We start from the raw sequence: 21,835 nt of genomic DNA, 5'->3' as shown, positions 1-21,835 counted from the left end.
GAAGGAACAGAAAGAAAGTAGAAAGGAAGGCAGAGAGAAAAAAAGGAAGAAAGAAACAGAAGACCGTGATCATAGAATCAGAGAAAGTAAATTTCATTTAAAAAAAAAAATTTAAAGTTAAGAAAGAACAATTTACAATGCAAAAGAGTATCATTCCAAAGTAATTTTAACTATTATTAATATGTATGCACCGAACACATAGAGTCACATTCATAAAACAGTCGTCAAAGAAGATACAAACAAAGAGAAGGGGATTGAAAGTGCCAGAAGTTGGAAATCTTTACTCACCTAATGCTACAAGAGTCTTAGATAAAATAAGATAAATAAGAAGAAAGCTACTGATGTAGAAGAAATAAATACCATAATAAATTATTTAAACTAGGTCATATATGTGTGTTTATATGCACATACAACATTCAACATGGCTAAAGAAAATGTTTTAATGCAAATGACTTCACAGAACACAGAATGTATATTAAACCCAACGGAAATTCAATAATGTAAAAAGTAGCAGGTACAATATGCATCTTCTCATCTGAACATACTGAAAAGGGAAAAGTTCCCTTATTACCTTCTCAGGGTGTGAGATGGGGGTGTGGCTCACTTCTTCGGTGTCCCAGTGCTCAAACCCCTGGGGGACATGCCGACGGTTAGATAGTGGGGAGCGTGGGTGCTGACCCTGTGGCAGCATGTAGGGTTGAGTGTTTACATCTCCTGAAGCCCCAGTGGGTGTGTGTTACAATGCTCTTTTTTAGCTTAGCTGTCCAACGGCAGCTTGTGTTAATCATCTCAGTTAGACCCTCTGCCTTATCACAAGGACAGAAGGCTTTCTGTATCTAGGGTCTTGCCTTGGTGTACCAGAGAAATCAGATCACACATAGGCTTGAAGAATGAAAGCAAGGTTTTACTGAGTGGAGGTAGATCTCAGAAGATGGATGGGGAGCCAGCAAGGGATGGATTGGAAGGTGATCTTGCCCTGGAGACTCTCCTCTAATTGGCTCCAGCCAAATTCCACGTCATCTGTGTCATTCTGGCGCTGATGGCCTGCCAGAGTCTGATGCTGTGTTTCTCTGCCACTGTGTTCCTCTTAACTTCCAGCCACTTGTGTGTCTGCCTGCTAGGGTCTCAGGGTTTTTATAGGCACCATAGAATGGGTGTTGTGTTGGGCCAGGGTAGTCTTGGAAAATGCAACATTCGGGCATGAAAACAGGAGTGCCTATCCTCACCTAGGTCCATGGGCACAGGCCTGAGGACAAAACCCTCACCAGGGACCCCACCTTTCTCTAGCTAACACTTCCCTGCCCCATTCCTATATCAATATCAATATATAATTAGTAATAATATCACAGCAAAAAGATCCTCTCCCCTGGAAACTCAAAATCTAATTTTTAAAATCCCCTGAGACAAAGAAAATACAAGTAAAACCTTTAGGTTATCTGGAAAATAATGATAAAGTTTTTCACTAAATAAAATTATATTATTGTCTATTAAAATAAATTTATTTTATTTCATTTTGGAACCGATACAATGCAGGTGAAACAATGCCTACAGAAAAATTTATAGTTTAAAATGCATATGCTAATGACAAATAATCAGTCAATAAACAGTTAAAGCATTCATCTCACAAAGTTACCAGGAGACAAAGTATCCTGAACAAAAGAAGGAGCAAATTAATATGATGAAAGCAGAGACCAATAGGTAAGAAAGATTTAAAAATAGATTTAATAAAGATTGCTAAAAATTATACATTTCAAACCTATAAAAACAACAGATAAATCAGTAGCTGTTATAATTATTGAAAGAAAAGGCTGTATAAATGCTTAAAATGTTGAGGAAATAAATAACTAGAGAAAAAATAAAATAAATTTGCTCAGTTCTTTGCTAACATATTTTAAGCTTTCATGAAGTGGATAATGCTCAGAAAAATATGATTTACCAAAATTTGCTCCAGGAAAGATATGTAATCTAATCACTTGACTTCCAAATAGACAATATAGAAATTATTCCAAGAGTTGCATCCCAGAACAGCACAATATCCAAGTGTTTTCCCAGTACTCAATCAAATCATTAAGGGGCAGGTTATTCTAATGTTATCTAAGTAATGCCAGAACCTAAGTTATAATTTAGTTGTCCAATTTTATGAAGCAAATATAACGTTGATATTAACATGTATCCAAAATTATATAACAAAATAAAAATACGAAGAAACTTCACTTAAAGCCTTCGGTAAAAAACATCCTAAATTTAATGTTAACATCAGCAACCATAAACAGATTAGAAGAAAAACACATCGTGAGAAAGAGGGGCATAAAGTAGAGAACAACCCTGGAAAACTTAACGTTTGTTAAATTCTCTCTGCCACACTGTGTAGAAATAAGCACTCTTTTACTAATGTGTGATATAACTACATATGGTTGACAATTTGGTAATATCTATCAGAATTATCAATGCAATAATTTTATATTCAGAAATTCTACTTCAGTAAAATTATCCCTAATATATACTAGCACATGTGGAGTGATTTATCAACAAGGTGACTGCACTTTTATAGTAGTAGTACACTGGGAAAAAACTTAAATGTCTATCAATACAGGATAGATTCGATAAATTGTTATATCCAAAGAAGAAAATATTGATCTATAAGTACCAAATTTCTATTTCTGTACTGATAAGGGAAGAACGTGAAAATATTTTAAACAGTGAAAAAGGTGTTAAATACTGTAAATATGTAAATGCATATGTTAAACAGAAAAATAAGTGTACATATATGCATGCATATGTGTGTATGTCAATATAGAGTACATGATGACAGTAAACATCTGAACCGGAGAAAAAGCAGTGTATGAAGAAGCATAAACTTTTTATCATGGTGTATGTATATAAATATGTATATATATTATACATTATATAATTATATATATACATTATATATAATTATATAAATTATATATATACATTATATATAATTATATATTATATATAATAGTATATATATAATAGCGTGTGTATATATGTATGTATGTGTATGTGTGTTCTCTCTTCACTGCATCCCCACCAACATCTTTTATTTTTTGATTTTCTGATTATGGCCATTCTTGCAGGAGTAAGGTGGTATTGTATTGTGATTTTGATTTGTATTTCCCTAATCATTAGTGATGTTGAGCATTTTTTCATATATTTATTGGCCATTTGTATATCTTCTTTACTGAATTGTCTATTAGTGCCCTTAGCCCATTTTTTGAAGGATTTTTTTGTTTGTTTTTTGCCAATTTGTTTGAGTTTGTTGAAGATCTAGATATTAGTACTTTGTTGGATATATATATTGTGAAGATTTTCTCCCACTCTGTGCATTTTGTTTGCTGATTGTTTCTTTTACTGTGCAGAAACTTTTTAGTTTAATTAAGTCCCATCTATTCATCTTTGTTTTTGTTGCATTTGCTTTTGGATTCTTGGTCATGAAATCTTTGACTAAACCAATGTCTAGAAAGGTTTATCTGATGTTATCTTCTAGAATTTTATGGTTTCAGGTCTGAGATTTAAGTCCTTTAACCACCTTGAGTTGACTTTTGTATAAGGTGAGAGATGAGGATGGAGGTTCATTCTTCTACATGTGGCTTACCAATTATCCCAGCACTATTTGTTGAATAGGGTGGCCTTTCCCACTTTATATTTTTGTTTGCTTAGTCAAATATCAGTTGTCTGTAAGTATTTGGGTTTATTTCTGGGTTCTCTATTCTGTTCCATTGATCTATGTGCCTATTTTTATACCAGTACCATGCTGTTTTGGGGACAATGGCCTTATACTATAGTTTGAAGTCAGGTAATGTGATGCCTCATATTTCTTCTTTTTGCTTAGTCTTGCTTTGGCTATGTGGGCTCTTTTTTCATTCCATATGAATTTTACGACTGTCTTTTCTAGTTCTGTGAAGAATGATGGTGGTAATTTGATAGGAATTGTATTGAATTTGTATATTGCTTTTGGCAGTATGGTCATTTTCATAATATTGATTCTACCCATCCATGAGCATGGGATGTGTTTCCATTTGTTTGTGTCATCTATGATTTCTTTCAGCAGTGTTTTGTTGTTCTCCTTGTAGACATCTTTCACCTACTTGGTTAGGTGTATTCCTAAGTTTTTTTGTTTTTTCTTTTCTGCTATCATAAAAGGGTTTGAGTTCTTGAATTGATTCTCAGCTTGATCTCTGTTGGTGTGTAGCAGAGCTACTGATTTGTGTATATTTATTTTGTATCCTGACACAACATCATATGTACTAACTCATAAGTGGGAGTTAAGTTATAAGGATGTAAATTCATAAGAATGATACAATGGAATTTGGGGACCTAGGGGAAAGGGTGGGAGGGTGGTGAGGGATAAAAGTCTACAAATTAGGTACTGTTTATACTGCTCATTGATGGGCACAAAAAAAAAATCTCACATATCACCACTAAACAACTGACTCATGTAACCAAACACCACTTGTTCCACAAAAATCTATGGAAATAAAAATTATATTAAAATAAATAAATAAGTAACTTGATTTTTGAAAAATAACATAAGCAGTCAACAATAGTGTACACTGCTGGGAATCCCAGTAAACTGTATAAAGAGAAGTGTGGAATGTTTTCACTGTCACTGACATTGGTGACATATGTTAATGCATATATCAGAGTTTAAGAAGTCCTGCAGTATTAAAATCCATATAAAAAGTTTTATTCATAGTTTTTCACATTTACTTGTTCATTTGATCCTTCTCAAATAGCACATATTCAGGGAAAATAGAATTAGCATTCAATAAAATGCATTTTTGAAACATAAAATTGTAATAATTGTTCCATAAAATTAAAGGAAAATACCAAATTTCTGAGTACCATATCAGGCACTGAAAGTTACTGCCTTAAACATTTCATAATCTGGTGGACGTGTAGGGCATGTGTTTCTAACCATTCAATTATAAATGCTTTCATGAAACTTACATATAATTTTAGAACCACTGCAAACAATGGTTTGCAATAGAGTAAGATCAAAGACTTCTGGATATAGGTGAGCTTGAAATTACTTCATGCTGAACTAGCACCATTAGTCCTTTGAATGACCTACATTTTTAATTTGGCATGAAACCATTTCAAGCTATGTAGTGAAACTAATGAGGCTGCTACAACTGTGCAAAGCAATAATCAACATTACTTTATTGTGGAGAGTTTATTAAGTCCATGCATGAGGTGAACTAAGACAGCTTTTCTTTAAGAAAGGAGACATGTGTTTATGTTGTTTTTCTGAATAAAAATAAGTATTCCAAATGTGTATGATGCCTGGAAGAAGTCCAAGATCATTAGTTATCTTCAGACAAATGTGCAGCTCTGAGAATCCCTCAGTGCAATGATTACAGAGACAGTTTTAGTGTTTCTTGGAATGTTTCTTCAACTATTAAGGAAACAATGGCCCTGTGAGAAAACTAATGATGTTAAAAGGCTAAAGCAGCTGCCCTGGCTTTGGCTTTGGATAGGGTAAAAACATGTACTTTATATAAGCACTTTTCTCCATCCAAAAGAGCCTTCTTAATAAAAGGATGTGTTTCTTCTATAACGATTGTGATCAGTGACAATAAATCTAAATATGTTACCCTAAAACATACAAAAATTACCCTAATAGCTAAACATGGGTTCATCCAAGTGCTGTGGTATGACAGGAAAAACAACAAGAAAAGTAAGAGAATAAGCCTGATTGATCTCATTTTTAAAACATTTGTTCTTTTTTCAATTATGTAAGCAAAATCAAATTAAATGCTTCTTCCTGCCACTTCACTGAATGTTGATATTTATTATATACAAAAGTGATCAGCCATACATGCTTTCTTTCATTCATTCAACATCCACCAGCCACCAAACCATTCACTGATTTCTCCAACAAATACTGAATGTCATGTGGCCTCAGTGATGGGAATGCTTATACAGCTAAGCCACTGCTCATGCAAGGAGCTCACAGCCTGGTGGAGGAGGAAGCATATTTCTACTACTAGGCATCCTTACCTTAGGAGCAGTAGTAGAAGTGGTGCTTCTAACTCAAATGGGGGACCTGGGAGGGCATCTTGCAGTATTGACACTGAATAAACCCTTGAAGATTAGCTGCGAGTTAGCCAGGTTAAAAGGGGAGGTAAAGCTCTGCCAAGGCCAAGGGCAAAGGCACAGAAGGAAGAAAGTGTCACATGCATACAGGAAGTGAGAAGGATCCCATTGTTAGGATCAAGGCAAGGTCAAGACTTGAGGGTAAACGGGCAGGAAGAGATAAACCAAAAGTGCATTTGAATTTAATGGTTTTAGAAATAACTATGTGATTATAGAGATCCTCAAAGTAAATGATGTAGAAAGTAACAGAAATGTCCTGAAAAATATCTTTAAAGCATAGCATTTGAAGCACTTTGAGTCATACCTGATGTTTAAATTTGTATATAACTGTTAGTCTCAATCACTGAAGATGTAGTGTCTCCAGTCTCTTTTATTAGGTTAAATGATGCTTCAAAAATCACAATTTAAACTCATGAGCAAAATGATACTGCCTGATAAATAGAAGTACCATATCTTGTGTGACTAAGAAAAGTCTTGGATAATCAGATTTGAAAAGGCAAGTAGCACCACATCTGGAAGGTTGTTTCCATTATTTAGTTTTGCATGAAGGGCATAAAATTGATATAATCAGTTGTTTTTTTGTCCTATAGAAATAATGGTCTTTGACTAAGGGAATTAGAGTATTATAATGCTTAGCTTCGTGCATCTCCATGGATACATTTTTCTTGGTCATATACTATATATTTCATAGGTATAATTATTTAGAGAAAATTTTATATACATATATAGAAAATTTTACATATGTATATATAAAATTTGCCTCACAATCAAGTACTGACATTTATTGACATTCATACTAAATTATTATGTATTTAATTGTACTAAATCCCTAACCTATACTAGGTCACACAATTTTGAAGATGCTAACTTCATAATGTACACTACCTGTACACAGAAATGCTGGGTATATCTACCCCACCCATTATCTACAGCCAATTCTATCAAGCTGGATATCAATACTAAAGAATATTTAGAATCATAAAAAGAATAGAAATGTAAAATAGAAACAAAAAGTGCTCAGAAATCCTGTAGTAGGCAGCAAGTCAACAAGTCACTAAACAGCATGTAGGGATGTTGCAAACAAATTAATCAACCCAACAACTTTAATGCACAGATTTATGGGGCACTCTAAGTACACCTTAGATAATTCACTTTCATTTGCCAACTATTATCTACAGCTGCTAAGGTTTCCTAATTAAAAAGATGACCCTGTAACTGTGTAATCTATATTCTATTATTTTCTCTATTTATTACAAAACCTATTTCTCTTAAACAGGGTTCTGAACTTTTTTAAGCTTACAGTAGTTTTTACTGTGGCAATTTTGAATATCTAGTATATTTCAGGAACACTAGTTTTAAATGTAAATATCACCCTAAAGAAATCATCTTTCTAAATATAGAGCCATAGTGGCATCATGACAAAGACAAATGATTTAAACTGGAAATAAAAGTAAAAAATGGTTATTGATATTTACTGAAAATGACATCTATTGTTTTCTTCAGCAAGAGAGATTTTTCATTTTTCTATATTTATAAGCTTCAGTTTATTGATATTTATATGTTTGTGCGAGGCCTAAATTGTAAGTGTTTACTCCAGTGATTTTTTTTTTTTGGTAGCAGTTGAAAATTTGGGATAAGTAAAATATACAGGGCTCTGCTGTTTGATATGGGAGTGACCAGACACATGTGGCTACTGAGCACATGAAATAGAGTTGATCTAACTTACATGTCCTGTAAATGTAAAACATGCACTAGATTTCCTAAGTTAGTAAGAAAAAAAAAATGGAAATTGTCTCAGTGATTTTATGTTGAATACATGGTAAGAATAATAATTTGACATATTGGTTTATAGAAATATATTAATTTTAACAATATAGGCTTATTTTCACTTTTTCAATGTGACTACTATAAAACTTTAAATCACATATGTAGTTCATATTTGTGTCTTGCCTTATATTTCTATTGGACAGTGCTGATCCAGAGATTCATGGAAGACAATACATTTTAGTAAAATTACTCTCAGTTTACTGGTTTGCAGTGGTGTCTAGAATGCATGTGACTCTTTGTTATGAGTAGGCAAAACACAAATGAATGACATTTCCTCATTAAGTGTATACAATTTTTAAATGTTTCTCAGTTATTTTCATGAAATAATAGGATGGATTCAAATAAAGCATCTACTTGTTCATTCTGTAACTTTGATTAACTGCTTTGACTAATAGTATAATTCTCCAGTTGTTATTTAAAAACTAGTCTATAAAGAAAAATAAAGTCACTCTCTCGGCTAGTCTGTCTTTTTCTCACAGGAAACATATAAAAATTCCTGAAGTACTATATCATTTTTACTTCACAGCCAGGAGTATATTTGATATGGAGCATTTTCCCCCAAAAGTTAAAGGATGCAAGTTTCAGTCTATTGAGAATGTCACTGATTTTATCTTTAAAATTTGTCTTGGGGATGGAGCAAGACAGCAGAATAGAAGGCTCTACTGATTATCCCTTCTACCTCCTTAAGGGACACCAAATTAATAACTAAACAGGAAAAAAACAAAAACAAAAACACCGTCATAAGAACCAAAAATCAGGTGAGCACTCATAGTACCTGGTTTTAACTTCATATTGCTGAAAGAAGCATTGAAGAGATAAAATAACAGTCCTGAATGAGGGACGCCAACCCTCCCCCACCCACTGCAGCAGCAGGATGGTGAAGAATGGGTCTCTGAGGACTGAGAGAGGGAGAACATGAGAATTGTGAGGCACTGATCTCAATGCTGGCCTGTTAGAGCAGAAGGGAAAACCAGACCAAACTCATCTGTTGCCTGTCGATGGAGGGTGCATTTAAACCAGCCCTAGCCAGAGGGGAATCGCCAATCCCAGGGTTCAGAACTTTTGTTCTCAAAAACCTCACCACAACAGGCTACAGTGCTCTGTGTCTCCAAGTAAATTTAAAAGGAAGTCTAAGCCATAAGAACTGCAACTCTTAGATGAGTTCTAGTGCTGAATTAGGCCCAGAGACAGTGGACTTGGGGATGGTGGCGGGACACATGTGACATATTGAGACACCAGCTGGGGTAGCAAAGTGAGTGCTGGAATCAACCCTCCCCTAACCCCAGGCTGCACAGCTCATGGCTTCAAAAAACAAACAGATGCCTTCCTTCTGTTTGAGGAGAGGAGAGGGAAGACTGGGGAGAACTTTGTTTTGCATGTAGGATACCAGCCCAGCCACAGCAGGATAGGACACCTGTCAGAGTTCATGAAGCCCCTATTCCATACCCTAGATCTCAAATTCTAGGTATACCCTGGGCCAGAAGGAAATATGCTACCTTGAAGGAAAGGACCCAATCCTGTCAGCATTCATCACCTGCTAACTGAAGAGCCCCTGGGCCATGAATAACCAGCAGCGATACCCAGGTACTATATCAAGGACCTTGGTGAGCCTCTGAGACTTACTGGCTTCAAGTGAGACTCAGTGCATAAGCAGCTATCATGGTTATGAGGTAAAACTCCTTTTGTTTGAGAAAAGGAGAGGAAAAAGGAAAGGGGACTCTGTCGTGCACCTTAGGAACCAGTACGGCCACAAAGGAGTACAGCACCAAGCCGGCTCTTGAGATCTCTGATTATAGGACTTCACTTTTGGAAGGCATTTCTGGACCTGCCCTGGGCCAGAGAGGAGCATAATGCTCTGAAGGGTGAGTCCAAGGCCAAACAGTATTCACCACAAGCTGACTTAAAAGACCTTGGGATTTAAAGGGAGATCAGTTGTAGTCTGGCAGTATTCCTCTTGACCTGGCATCTTGATGGCTATGGAGTAAGGCTCCTTTGCCTTTGGAAAGGGGACGGAAAAGTAGGAAATACTGTGTTGTGTGGTTTGAGTGCCAGCTCAGCCAGAATATATCAGAACACCAGATTGATTTCTAAGGTTTTTGACTTTAGTCCCTGACTCCCAGATAGCACTTCTGAATCCACGTAGGGATTTGGGGACCTTGCCATCCTAAAGGGAATGACACAGACCTGACTGGCTTTTGCCACCTGCTAATTGTAGAGCCCCAAGGCCTTGAGCAACTACAGACAGTAGCCAGGGAGTAGCTAGAGCAGGCCTTGGTTGAGACCCAGTGATAATCTGGCTTCAGATCTGACTCAGTGCGGTTATACTGTTGGTGGCCACAGGGCCACTTGTGTCACTCCACCCTCAGATTTAGGTGGCTCAGAATGGAGAAAGAGAGTCTGTATCTTTGTTAGAAAGTAAAGGAAGGGAGCCAGAGACTCTGCTTGATAATCCAGAAAACTCTCTCAGATCTTGTCCAATATCATCAAGGTTAGGTATCTTTATGAATCTGCAACAACCACAGTGTTACTGGGCTTGGGGTGCCCACTAAAGCAGATACACCTTAGATTACAACACCCAACTCCATTCAAATATCTGAAAAGCCTTCCCAAAAAGAAAGGCTACAAATAAGCCTAGACAGTGAAGACTACAATAAATACCTTGCTCTTCTATGCCTAGACACCAAAAGACATCTAGTGTCATCAACACCATCTAGGAAAACATGACCTCGCCAAATAAAATAAGCCACCAGGAAACAATTCTGAAGACACAGAGATATGTGACTTTTTAGAGAAAGAATTCAAAATAGCTGTGGTGATGAAACACAAAGAAATTTAAGATAACACAGAAAAGGAATTCAAAATTCTATCAGAAACATTAACAAAAAGGTTAAAATAAGAAAAATCAAGTAGAAATTTTGAAGCTAGAAAATGCAACTAGCATACTAAAAATGCATGAGTCCTTTAATAGCAGAATAAATGAAGCAGAAGACAGAATGAGTGAGCTTGAAGACAGGCTATGTGAAAATACACCGTCAGAGGAGGAAAAAAAAGATTTTTTAAAAAGGAAGCATACCTACAGAATCTAGAAAATAGTCTCAAAAAAGCAAATCTAAAAGTTATTGAGTTTAAAGATGAGGTAGAGAAATAGATAGGAGTAGAACGTTTATTAAAAAAATAATAACACGGAACTTCCCAAACCTAGAGAAAGATATAAATATCCAAGTGTAAGAAGTTTAGAGAACACTAAGCAGATTTTACCTCAAGGCATTGAATAATCAAATTCCCAAAGGTCCAGGATAAAGAATCCTAAAAGCAGAAAGAGAAAAGAAATAAATAACATACAATGGAATTCCAATATGTCTGGCAGCGGCTATTCAGTGGAAACCGTATACACCAGGAGACAGCCATGTGATATATTTAAATTTCAAAGGATAAAAAACACTTTCACCCCAGAATAGTTTATCTGGTGGAAATATCCTTCAAACATGAAGGAGAAATAAAGAGTTTCCCAGACAACAAAAGCTGAGAGACTTCATCATTGCAAGACCTGTCCTATAAGAAATCCTAAAGGATTTCAATCAGAGAGAAAAGGATATTAATGAGCATTAAATAATCACCTAAGGTTACAAAACTCATTGGTAATAGTAAGAGCACAGAAAAACACAGAAATAAAACACCGTAACTGTGTGGTGTGTAATCTACTCTTACCCTAAATAGAAAGATTAAAAAATTAACTACAACTACTTTTTAAGGCATAGTCAATACAACAAGATAAACAGAAATAACAAAGAGTTAAAAAGCAGGAGACAAGATTAAGTCATAGAGTTTTTATTAGTTTTTTTTTTTTTTTTTTTTGGCTAGTTTATGTGTTTATGCAAGTAGTATTAAATTATTATTAGGTTGAAATAATGGGTTTTAAGATAGTGTGTGCAAGCCTCCTTGTAACCTCAAACCAAAAAACCTGCAACAGATACACAAAACATAAAAAGCAAGAAACTAAATCATATCACCAGAGATAATCATCTTCACTAGAGGAAGACAGGAAGGAAAAAACCAATGAAGAGAAAACTACAAAAAGATCAGAAAATAAAATTTAAAAGGCAGGAGTAACTCCTTACTTACTAATAATAACACTGAAAGTAAATGGACTAAATGATCCAGTTAAAACACATAGACTGGCCAGATAGATAATAAAACAAGACTCATTAATCTTTTGCCTACAAGAAACACACTTCACCTATAAAGACACACACAGACTGAAAATAAAGGAATGGAAAAAGGAATTCTATGACAATGAAAAGCAAAGAAAAGCAGGAGTTGATATGCTCATATCAGACAAAATAGATTTCAAGACAAAGAAGATCACTATATAATGATAAAGGGATCAGTTCAGCAAGAGAATATAAAAATTTTAAATATATATGCACTCAACACTGGAGCATCCAAATATATAAAGAAACTATTATTAGAGCTAGAGAGAGATAGGTTTCTATACAATAATGGTTGGACACTTCAACACCTCACTTTCAGCACTGAACAGATCTTCCAGACAGAAAATCAACAAAGAAAATCAGACTTAATCTGCATTATAAACCAAATGGATCTAATACATATTTACAAAATATTGCATCCAAACCTACAGATTATACATTCTTTTCCTCAGCATATGAATCATTCTTAAGGATAGAACACATGTTAGGTCACAAAACACATCTTAAAACATTAAAAAAGTATACAATATCAAGCACATTCTCTGAATGCAATAGAATAAAACTGTCAATTAATAATGAAAATAATTTTGGAAACTATACAAAAACATGGAAATTAACAATATGATCCTTAATTACCAGTGAGTCAATGAAGAAATTAAAAAAGGAAATTGAAAAATTTCTTGAAACAAATGATGATGGAAACGAAACATACCAGCACCTATCAGATACAGCAAAAACTATACTCAGAGGGAATTTTATAACTTTAAGTGCCTACATAAAAAATAGAAAAACTTCAAATAAACAATCTAACAATGCATCATAAAGAACTAGAAAAACAAGAGCAAACCAACCTCAATATTAGTAGAAAAAAATATAGATCAGAGCCAAAATAAATGAAATTGAAATGAAAATACAAAAGACTAATAAAACAAAATTCAGTTTTTGAAAAGTCAATATTGACAAACTTTTAGACTGACTGAGATAAAAAGAGAGAGAAGATATAAATAAATAAAATCAAAAATGGAAAAGGAGACATTATAACTGATACTGCAGAAGTTCAAAGGATAATTGGTGGTTACTATGAGCAACTATAGGCCAATAGAAGAAATGAAAAAAATTCTAGATACATACCACCTACCAAGAATGAGCCAGAAAGAAATCCAAAACCCGAACGGGCTAATGACAAGTAATGAGATCAAAGCTTAATAAAAACTCTCCTAGTAAAGAAAAGTCCAGGACCCAATGACTTCACTGCTGAATTCTATCAAATGTTTAAAGAACTAATACAAATCCTACTCGAAATTCTCAGAAAAAGTAGAGGAGGAGGGAATACCTCCAAACTTATTCTACAAATCCAGTATTACACTGATGCCAAACCAGTCAAGGAGATATTTTAAAAAAAAGAAAACTGTAGGTCAATATCAATATCTTTGGTGAATATTGATGTAAAAATCTTCAACAAAGAATTAGAAAACAAAATTTAATGATACATTAGAAAGATTATTCATTATGACCCAGTAGAATTTATCTCTGGAATGCAAGAATAGTTCAACATATGCAAATCAATCAATGTGATGCCTCCTACCAACAGAATGAAGAATAAAAACATGAAGAATCATTTCAATTGATGCTGAAACATCATTTGATAAAATTCATTATTGCCTCATAACAAAAATCCTGAGAAAACTGGAGATAGAAGGAACATACCCCGACATAACAAATATAAAACATAAATATATGACAGACCCACAGCTGGTATCATACTAAATGGACAAAAACTGAAAGTCTTTCCTCTAGGATCTGGAACACTACAAGGATGTTGACTATCACCACTGTTATTCAAAATAGTGCTGAAAGTCTGAGTTAGAGCAACCAGACAAGAGAAAGATATAAAAGATATACAAATTGAAAAAGAAGAAGTCAAATTATCCATGTTTGCTGATGATATGATCATATACTTGGAAAAACCTGGACTCCACAAGAAAACTATTAGAACTGATAAAACAAATTGAGTAAAGTCGCAGGACACAAAAATGGCACACAAAAATCAACAGCATTTCTATATGCCAACAGTGAAAAAGAAATAAAGTAATTTCATTTACAATAACCACACATACAATTAAATACCTGGAAATTAATCAAAGGAGTGAAATTGCTCTATAATGAAAACTATAAAACACTGATGAAGGAGATTGAAAAGGACATCAAAAAATGAAAAAAATGCTTGTTTATATATTAGAAGTATCATTATTGTTAAAATACCCATACTACTCAAGGAAACCTACAGATTCAAAGCAATACCTATCGAAACATCAATGACATTCTTCACAGCAACAGAAAAAAAAATCCTAAAATTTATATGAAACCACAAAAGACCCAGAATAGCCAAAGCTATCCTAAGCAAAAAGAACACAACTAGAAGAGTCAAATGACCTGACTTAACATTATACTGCAGAGCTATAGTAACCGAAACAGCATGGTACTGGCATAAAACAGACACACAGACCAGTGGAACAGAATAGAAAACCCAGAAACAAATTCACATACCTACAGTGAACTAATTTTTGATAAAGGTGCCAAGAACATACATTGGGGAAAAGATAGTCTCTTCAATAAATAGTATGGGGAAATTGGATATATATGTGCAGAAGAATGAAACCAGACCTCTCTCTCTTACCATATACAAAAAAAAAAAATCAAAATGGATTAAAGACTTAAATCTAAGACCCCAAACTATAAAACTACTACAAGAAAATATTTGGAGATATCTCCAGGACATTGGTCTGGACAAGGACTTCTTGAGGAATAACCCACCAGCACTGGCAACCAAAGCAAAAATGGACAAACGGGATCACATCAAGATAAAATGCTTCTGCACAGTAAAGGATACAATAAAAAAGTAAAGAGACAACCCCCAGAATGGGAGAAAATATTTACAAGGTATCTGTAGGGAGACCCCCCAAAACTATTGCTATGGAATAAAAAATGAAATGCTCCCGATTATTGTAAATACAAAATTGCATGAAGGATTGTGTAAAGACAATGACAGGTTGGACTGCCAGAATGAGCCAACAGCGTGTGATGTGCTTCCTCCTGCAGAGAGCCTATGAATGGACGCGCAGTCAGGGAGGTTTCACATCACCAAGATTCCTATCCCAGAAAAGCAGATGTCATAGCTCTGGGAATGGAATGCAACCCTTGTGGAGAGCCTATAAATGGATGCATGGGGGGCTCCTGTCCATATGGATAAGATAGGGCTATAAATGCCCTCATCTTGCCATGGCTCTTCTAGGTCTCTTTAGGGTTAAGGCATACTCCCTTCTGAGAATTTCTGGTCTAACCGGTTGTCTAGCTTCATGTCCTGTTTCTATGGATTGTTTGTAACCAGCTTTTGCTGCCACTGTTACTGCTGATTAATATCTTGCTAATCATAGGTTATGGAAAGACTGTGTTTCTGTTTTAAGGCTCTGTTAGAAATTACTGAAGCACACACTATATCGTAAATTATTACCTCTGTATACTGCACTTCTGCATACAGATGTTATGTTAAAGAATTACTTTATCCCCATGTGACCATCTCACCTCATAATCAAATGACCCTAAACCCCTCACTAACCTACCCCCGCCCTCACTAAACTTAATAATAAATGCTGGTATATCCAGTGCATTGTTGGCACCACGGGACCAGAAGGCAGTGACTCCCCTGGACCCAACTTTCACTATCTTGTGTGTGTCTATTATTTCTCGACCTGCCAATTCGCCTGGGAACAACGACAGAGCCCCGTTGCATTGCGGGCTGCTGGCCAGATCCCGCAATACGTATCCATTTGATAAAGGATTAATAACCAGAATATATAAGGAGCTCAAACAACTCCATAGGAAAAAGATCTAATAATCCACTTCAAAATGGGCAAAAGATTTGACTAGACATTTCTTAAAAGAAGACATACAAATGGCAAATAGGCATATGAAAAGGTGCCCAACATCATTGAAAACTCATTGATCATCAGAGAAATGAAAATCAAAATTGCAATGAGACGTCATCTCACCTCAGTTAAAATGGCTCATATCCAAAAGATAGGCAATGACAAATGCTGGTGAGGATGTGAAGAAGAAGAAACCCTTGTACCCTGTTGATGCACAAGTGAGTGCAAGCAGTATGGATAAAAGTTTGGAAGTTCCTCAAAAAGCTAAAACTTAAGCTATTATATGATCTAGTAGTCTCACTGCTGGGTTATATACCCAAAAGAAAGGAAATAAGTATATCAAAAAGATACCTGCACTCCTGTGTCTGTTGCAGCCCTGTTTACAATAGCTAAGATTTGGAAACAACCTAAGTGTTCATCAACAGATGAATGGATGAAGAAAAATGTGGAAAATACACACAATGGAGTACTATTCAGCTACTGAAAAGAATGAGATCCAGTCATTTGCAACAACATGAATGGAACTTGAGATCATTATGATAAGTAAAATAAGTCAGATACAGAAAGATAAATATCACATGTTCTCACTTATTTTGGGGATGTAAAAATCAAAGCATTTGAATTCATGTATGCAGAGACTAGACGGATAGTTACCAGAGGTAGGGAAGGGTTATGGGTGGGTGTCTAGATGGAGGTGGGGATGGTTGATGGGTATAAAATATAGAAAGAATAAATAAGTCCTACTATTTGGCAACACAATAGAGTGTCTATAGTCAGTAATAACTTAATCGTATATTTTAAAATAACTTACAGAATGTAATTAGATTGTTTGTAACTCAAAGGGTAAATTGTTGAGGGGATGGATACTCTACTCTCCATGAAGCGCTTATTTCACATTGCTTACCTGTATCAAAACAGCTCATACACCATATATACACACACACACACACACACACACACACACACACACAATGTACCTATAATTTAAAAAAAAAATAGAGTTTTAAAGGTATAAAATTTATGTCTTTCAAATTTGCATAAAAAGCAGAATTCCTATAATTTTATTTTTAAAGATGAGAAATGCTACCTATACTAGCATCTTTTAGGTGATGACCAAATAGACATATTTACTTTCAATATTCTAAATATCATTTCCAAATTCACACCCTGTAAGAAAATCTGTAATGAAGGGAGTTTGTAGTAGCTGCATGGATTTGAATAAAATTGAATACTCTTAAAAATTAGGAAGAAAGTTCAGTTAGATGATAGTACTGCTTGTGTGTTGGAGGCAGGATGTGTCATTTGGACAGAAAACTTACTGGGGATAGGGGTGGGTTGCAGTTACCTCTAAAACTAACTTTAGGAACAGAATGGGAGATGCTTTCCAGAATGCTTTAGGAAAATATGCATGTCTTTGACAGTTTTGAAGGTAGGAGAGGATCACACTGAATAACGAATCAAGAGATAATTCAAGAAAGTGAGGAAAAGAGAAAAGCTGTCATAGATGTGAGGAGCAGACTAGAGAGTATAAAGGGTCTTTGATAGAGACATTTTTAGGTGAGGTTTCCAAGTGCTCAGAGAGAAGAGTGAGCTACATTAGATTTGTTTGGGGTCAGGAAGGAATTCATTCTCAACTCCTGGTTCTCAGAGAGTTATATTTTCAAATAAATCACTAACATGAAACATTAACAAAAGCAAATTACAAGTAAAAGAAAGTAAACTCTACAAATGTTGACAGAGTATAAATTTAAAGCAGCCTGCCACACTAGCACAAAACTCCTGGAAGGTTTCAAAACCATCTGTATCCTATTTTTGGTCCAGTTCTACTTTGTGACACTTATTCTTCTTCAACATGCCCATTTATTTCAAGCACACCTTTAAGCTTGTCCAATGTGCAAAAAATCATGTTTATCTTTGCCAGGTTCATTAACTATCTATATGGGCACATAACGTAATAAATAGAAACTTGAAGCCAAGAAAGAACTTGAAAAAGGCTTTTGGAACATTTAATTCAGAATCCTAGAGTGAGAACCAGTGAAAAATTGCAGGACCTCAGAACAGCTTTCAGAAATCTAGTAAAATGTTAATATTCTTTACTGAGTTTCATTAGTAACTAAGAGTATAAACTAAATAGCTTGGTTTCCAGTGCCATTTATCTTTAAGTACCAAACTCTTAATTCTAATAACAGTGGATTAACTATGAATTTTTTTCATTGTCTTTATGTATACAATTGACTGTGTACATAACAGTGTTGTAATTTTTAATTAATACATTAAAATTTGATATGAACTATATTTTAGAAGGAAGTTAAAAAGTTACTTTGATCAAGTGTTTGTTTTCTAATAGCATACATGTATCTGACATTCATAAGAGCAGGTAAGCAAGACATATATTAGGTATAAAAAGCATAAATTTACTACCATTCTAAAGTTGCAGCCTGGCCCATCAACTGATAAAAACATGGTTTTAACTGCTGCAATCCATTTCTAAAACAAATACTGTCATATTTAAATAGTCGATTTTCGCATCTGTCTCAAAGTGTCTAAATATTTTCTCTTTTCATCAATTTCTATGAAGGCTGACCTCTATCCCATTACAACCCATGACACCATGCTTGGAACAACGTAAATGCTCAAATGTTGGTTAAAATGACTTCACTACTTCATTTATCAAGTTAGTGCCACAGGTTATGACCTGGGCTTTCTATGGTGCTACAAATCTATCTCACTCCACTGTCCTTTACCTACTATGAAGGTTGCATTGATGGCTCCTAGCCTTACCAGCGATGACTGTAAATTGCAGTTATCACTTCCAATCTTTTTTGAATTTCCTCTCCAAAATACCAGCTACAGCTTTGTTCTCAGGTCCAATAGAGATAAAATATAAACGTTGCCAAATTACCTCAAGAATAGGGGCTGGCTTGTTATAGCTCTTGATATTCTGGTGAGCAGCATTTTAATTAGCACAAATGCAAATATTCAAATGCTGATATGTATCATTTTCTAAATAACTTACTATTTGAGAATATCGGCCTATAACTCTTTTGCAACATTAGACTGCTTTAGAAAAATCATAATTATAGCAGGTTTTAAGTTTTCACATATTTTATGTCAACAATTTGGATTCTGCTCTGAGATGTGGAATATTCAGACAATGGCCAGACCATAAATGAAACTGGAACTCTGACCTACAGCCTCTACAGCAACCAGTCCAGGAAGCCAAACCTCTGCAGCAGTTGGCCAGAGCAATTAGGATTTAGTTGATTACTTCCAGCTTTCCTAATTTTTGCCTCTGCTACCAACTCAGAAACTAAATAAATAAGCTCTCCAAACCACTTATATAAGATGTGATCATAACTTGCCCACTTCCAAGTACCAAATGCCAACAACCTTCAATCAGAGCATACCAAACATATCTGAAGGCTTTCGTTTTTTTCACTATGACACTTTGTCACTCCCTCAGTTGCCTGAGCCTCTGACAAATGCAAATGATCCTTTCTGACACCCATCCTATGACAAGTTCAAAAAACAAGGCTCTTTTTGTTCTTTGGGGGGTTATTTTCATTTATTTTTACAGCCCTAAAGTGATCTATGTTTTGAATGTTCCAGGGCAGACTGAGAATTAAGATTGGCTTCTGCTTATTTTTCTTACGAGTTGAGGATTATCAAACAATTTTTTCCTCCTTAATTTACTTTTTAAATATTTTCCCACATTATGCTAATTGTTTTAAAAAATAGTAGTGCATTGCTTAATATGATCATCTTCATTGATTCAGTGATTTACGTAGTATTCTTGGAAGTTTAAGATTATTATGAAACAAAAAGTTATTGTTATTTCTGTTATTCTCCTAATCAATAGGGTAACTAAGTAGCACAATTTCTTCTAACCAAATATGATCCCTAAAAAGTATATAATAAACTTTTTGCCAATATTTTACAAATCATAGAATTGAACAAGGAAAATAGTGGATCAAAATTTGAGATAAATTACTTTCAAAAGATTCCTAAAATCAGTGATTTGAATAATTGGCAAATACCCATGATGCATATCTGATCTTAATTTGCAGATACTCCAGGAAAAGAAAATATAGACTGTGAAAATGTAAGATTTATTTCTGTTTAAATCTACTCAAGAACTTAACTTAAGTTTTATGTGATTGACTGTGGGCCCCTTTTTAATGCAGATTGAATGGTAGATCTATTAGGAGAGAAACTCAGCTCAATTAAGGAACATTTCCTCTGCTGAATGCTTCACCTTCATTTTCCCTCTCACATTCCTCCTTCCTCAGTACCTGTGCTGAACACTCATGAAATTGCTCCCAAGTTGAAGCTGAAGATTAAACCGCAAAGTTCAATGAGAATATGTAGCTATTAAAAATAGATTAATTAAGAAATCATGGCTGCTTTTGATTAAATGGCATGGGAAAGAAACACCTAAAACTGATTAAAATTGAATTTTTAAATTTTAACAAGCAAATAAATCATCCTGGGATGGGGGTGGGTCTTGTTAAAAATACAGATTCTTAATCAGCATTTTTTTTTTTTTTGACAGAAAGTCTTCTTTTCTAACAAGCTTCCAGGTGATGCCAATGATTCAGATAGCATTTTGAGTATCAAGGGCCTGTAGATGTTCAATCTGGGGATAATGGGCACACATGTAATTATGCCTTACACAGATCAGATATATGCTTTAAGAATAAAGTGAAAACTCAGGCTCTTCTACATTTGTGGAAATTCTTCTCATTACTCATAGCGCTGACTGAAAATTTGAGGAGAGCAAGTATTTTAAACTGCTTATCTCAATATCTGGTAAACACTCAATACATGATAAATGTCTGCTATTATTGTGGCCCAGATATTGAACAGAATCTTAATATCTAACATTAACTTCAAAGTTTAGCGTTAGATACTGTTGTGTGTTTTATATGCATTATTCAAAATAGAAACCTAACCTATTCTATTCCTAACGTTATTCTCATGGGTAGAAACATGAATCATTGGGAGGTGAGGTAACTTACCCAGAGCCCACAGGTAAACATTGGGGAAAAAAGGATTCAAATCCAAGCAATCTCACACTAAAGCCAAAAAATCTTGAGCTCATTCACAAAATGACATTGTCAAATTCACACAGAACAGAGTTCAGATTCACATAGAACAGAGTTCTTAATTATTATAAAGCTTTACTAAATAATGTCAAGGACACAGGCAATTAAAAGACTCAGACAAGGTAGAGAGATGCCAAGGGCTGTTCCCACGGTTCTTTTTGGGTTAGATAAGCTTCTCTGGTCCAGAATCCATGAGGTGTTTCAGTGAGGTGCACAGGATTACCTCACAGAAGTCTAGCTTGTCAAGTATTACACATCACTGTTTTATAGTCCAGAGAGTTATATTACCTATGTGATGTTTTCCAAGAGCCATGCTGGTAGACCTGAGTAGTCCTTAGCTGGGGACATCGAGCTAAGAATATTTAAGAGATAAAGTCTCTTCCTCCTGGGCAAACATCATTAGTCTATTTACCCAGAGGTCAAGTTAACAAGAATGGTAGCCCAGATGACCTGCTTATTCCCCACACAATGACTACCTCAAACTTTACACCCCACCCAACAGGCAGAGGGATGAGTGGACCAGTGGCCAGATGCTTTAACTTCCTTTTTCCTTTAACTAATAGGCAAAAGTAGTTAGTATATCTGTTATAGACACAAACAGAGCCCCTGTAAACAATAATGATGATTAGAAAGTGAGAAACAA

General features: G+C 34.9%; 1 long non-coding RNA gene across 5 annotated transcripts in view; it reads right to left on the bottom strand.

The window, feature by feature from the left end:
- LOC106997627 (uncharacterized) overlaps positions 1-21,835 on the bottom strand; it is a 277,093-nt gene that overhangs the window by 125,763 nt on the left and 129,495 nt on the right. The window contains exons 4-5 of one of the 5 annotated variants that reach the window (XR_013415938.1): positions 11,209-11,256; positions 1,523-1,649 (exon numbers count right to left, since the gene is read on the bottom strand). The exons of 2 other annotated variants lie outside the window; for them this stretch is intronic. This is a non-coding gene — a long non-coding RNA (uncharacterized LOC106997627). Of the gene's footprint in view, positions 1-1,519; positions 1,650-11,208; positions 11,257-21,835 lie in introns of those variants that run through there. 2 more of the 5 variants (XR_013415936.1, XR_013415940.1) reach the window with 2 other exon arrangements.

Source organism: Macaca mulatta, chromosome 3, assembly GCF_049350105.2.
Source record: "Macaca mulatta isolate MMU2019108-1 chromosome 3, T2T-MMU8v2.0, whole genome shotgun sequence".
In the NCBI taxonomy this organism is placed as follows: Eukaryota; Metazoa; Chordata; class Mammalia; order Primates; family Cercopithecidae; genus Macaca; species Macaca mulatta.
Note: the sequence above shows the minus strand (reverse complement) of the source record. Positions and strands in the feature narration are given on the sequence as shown.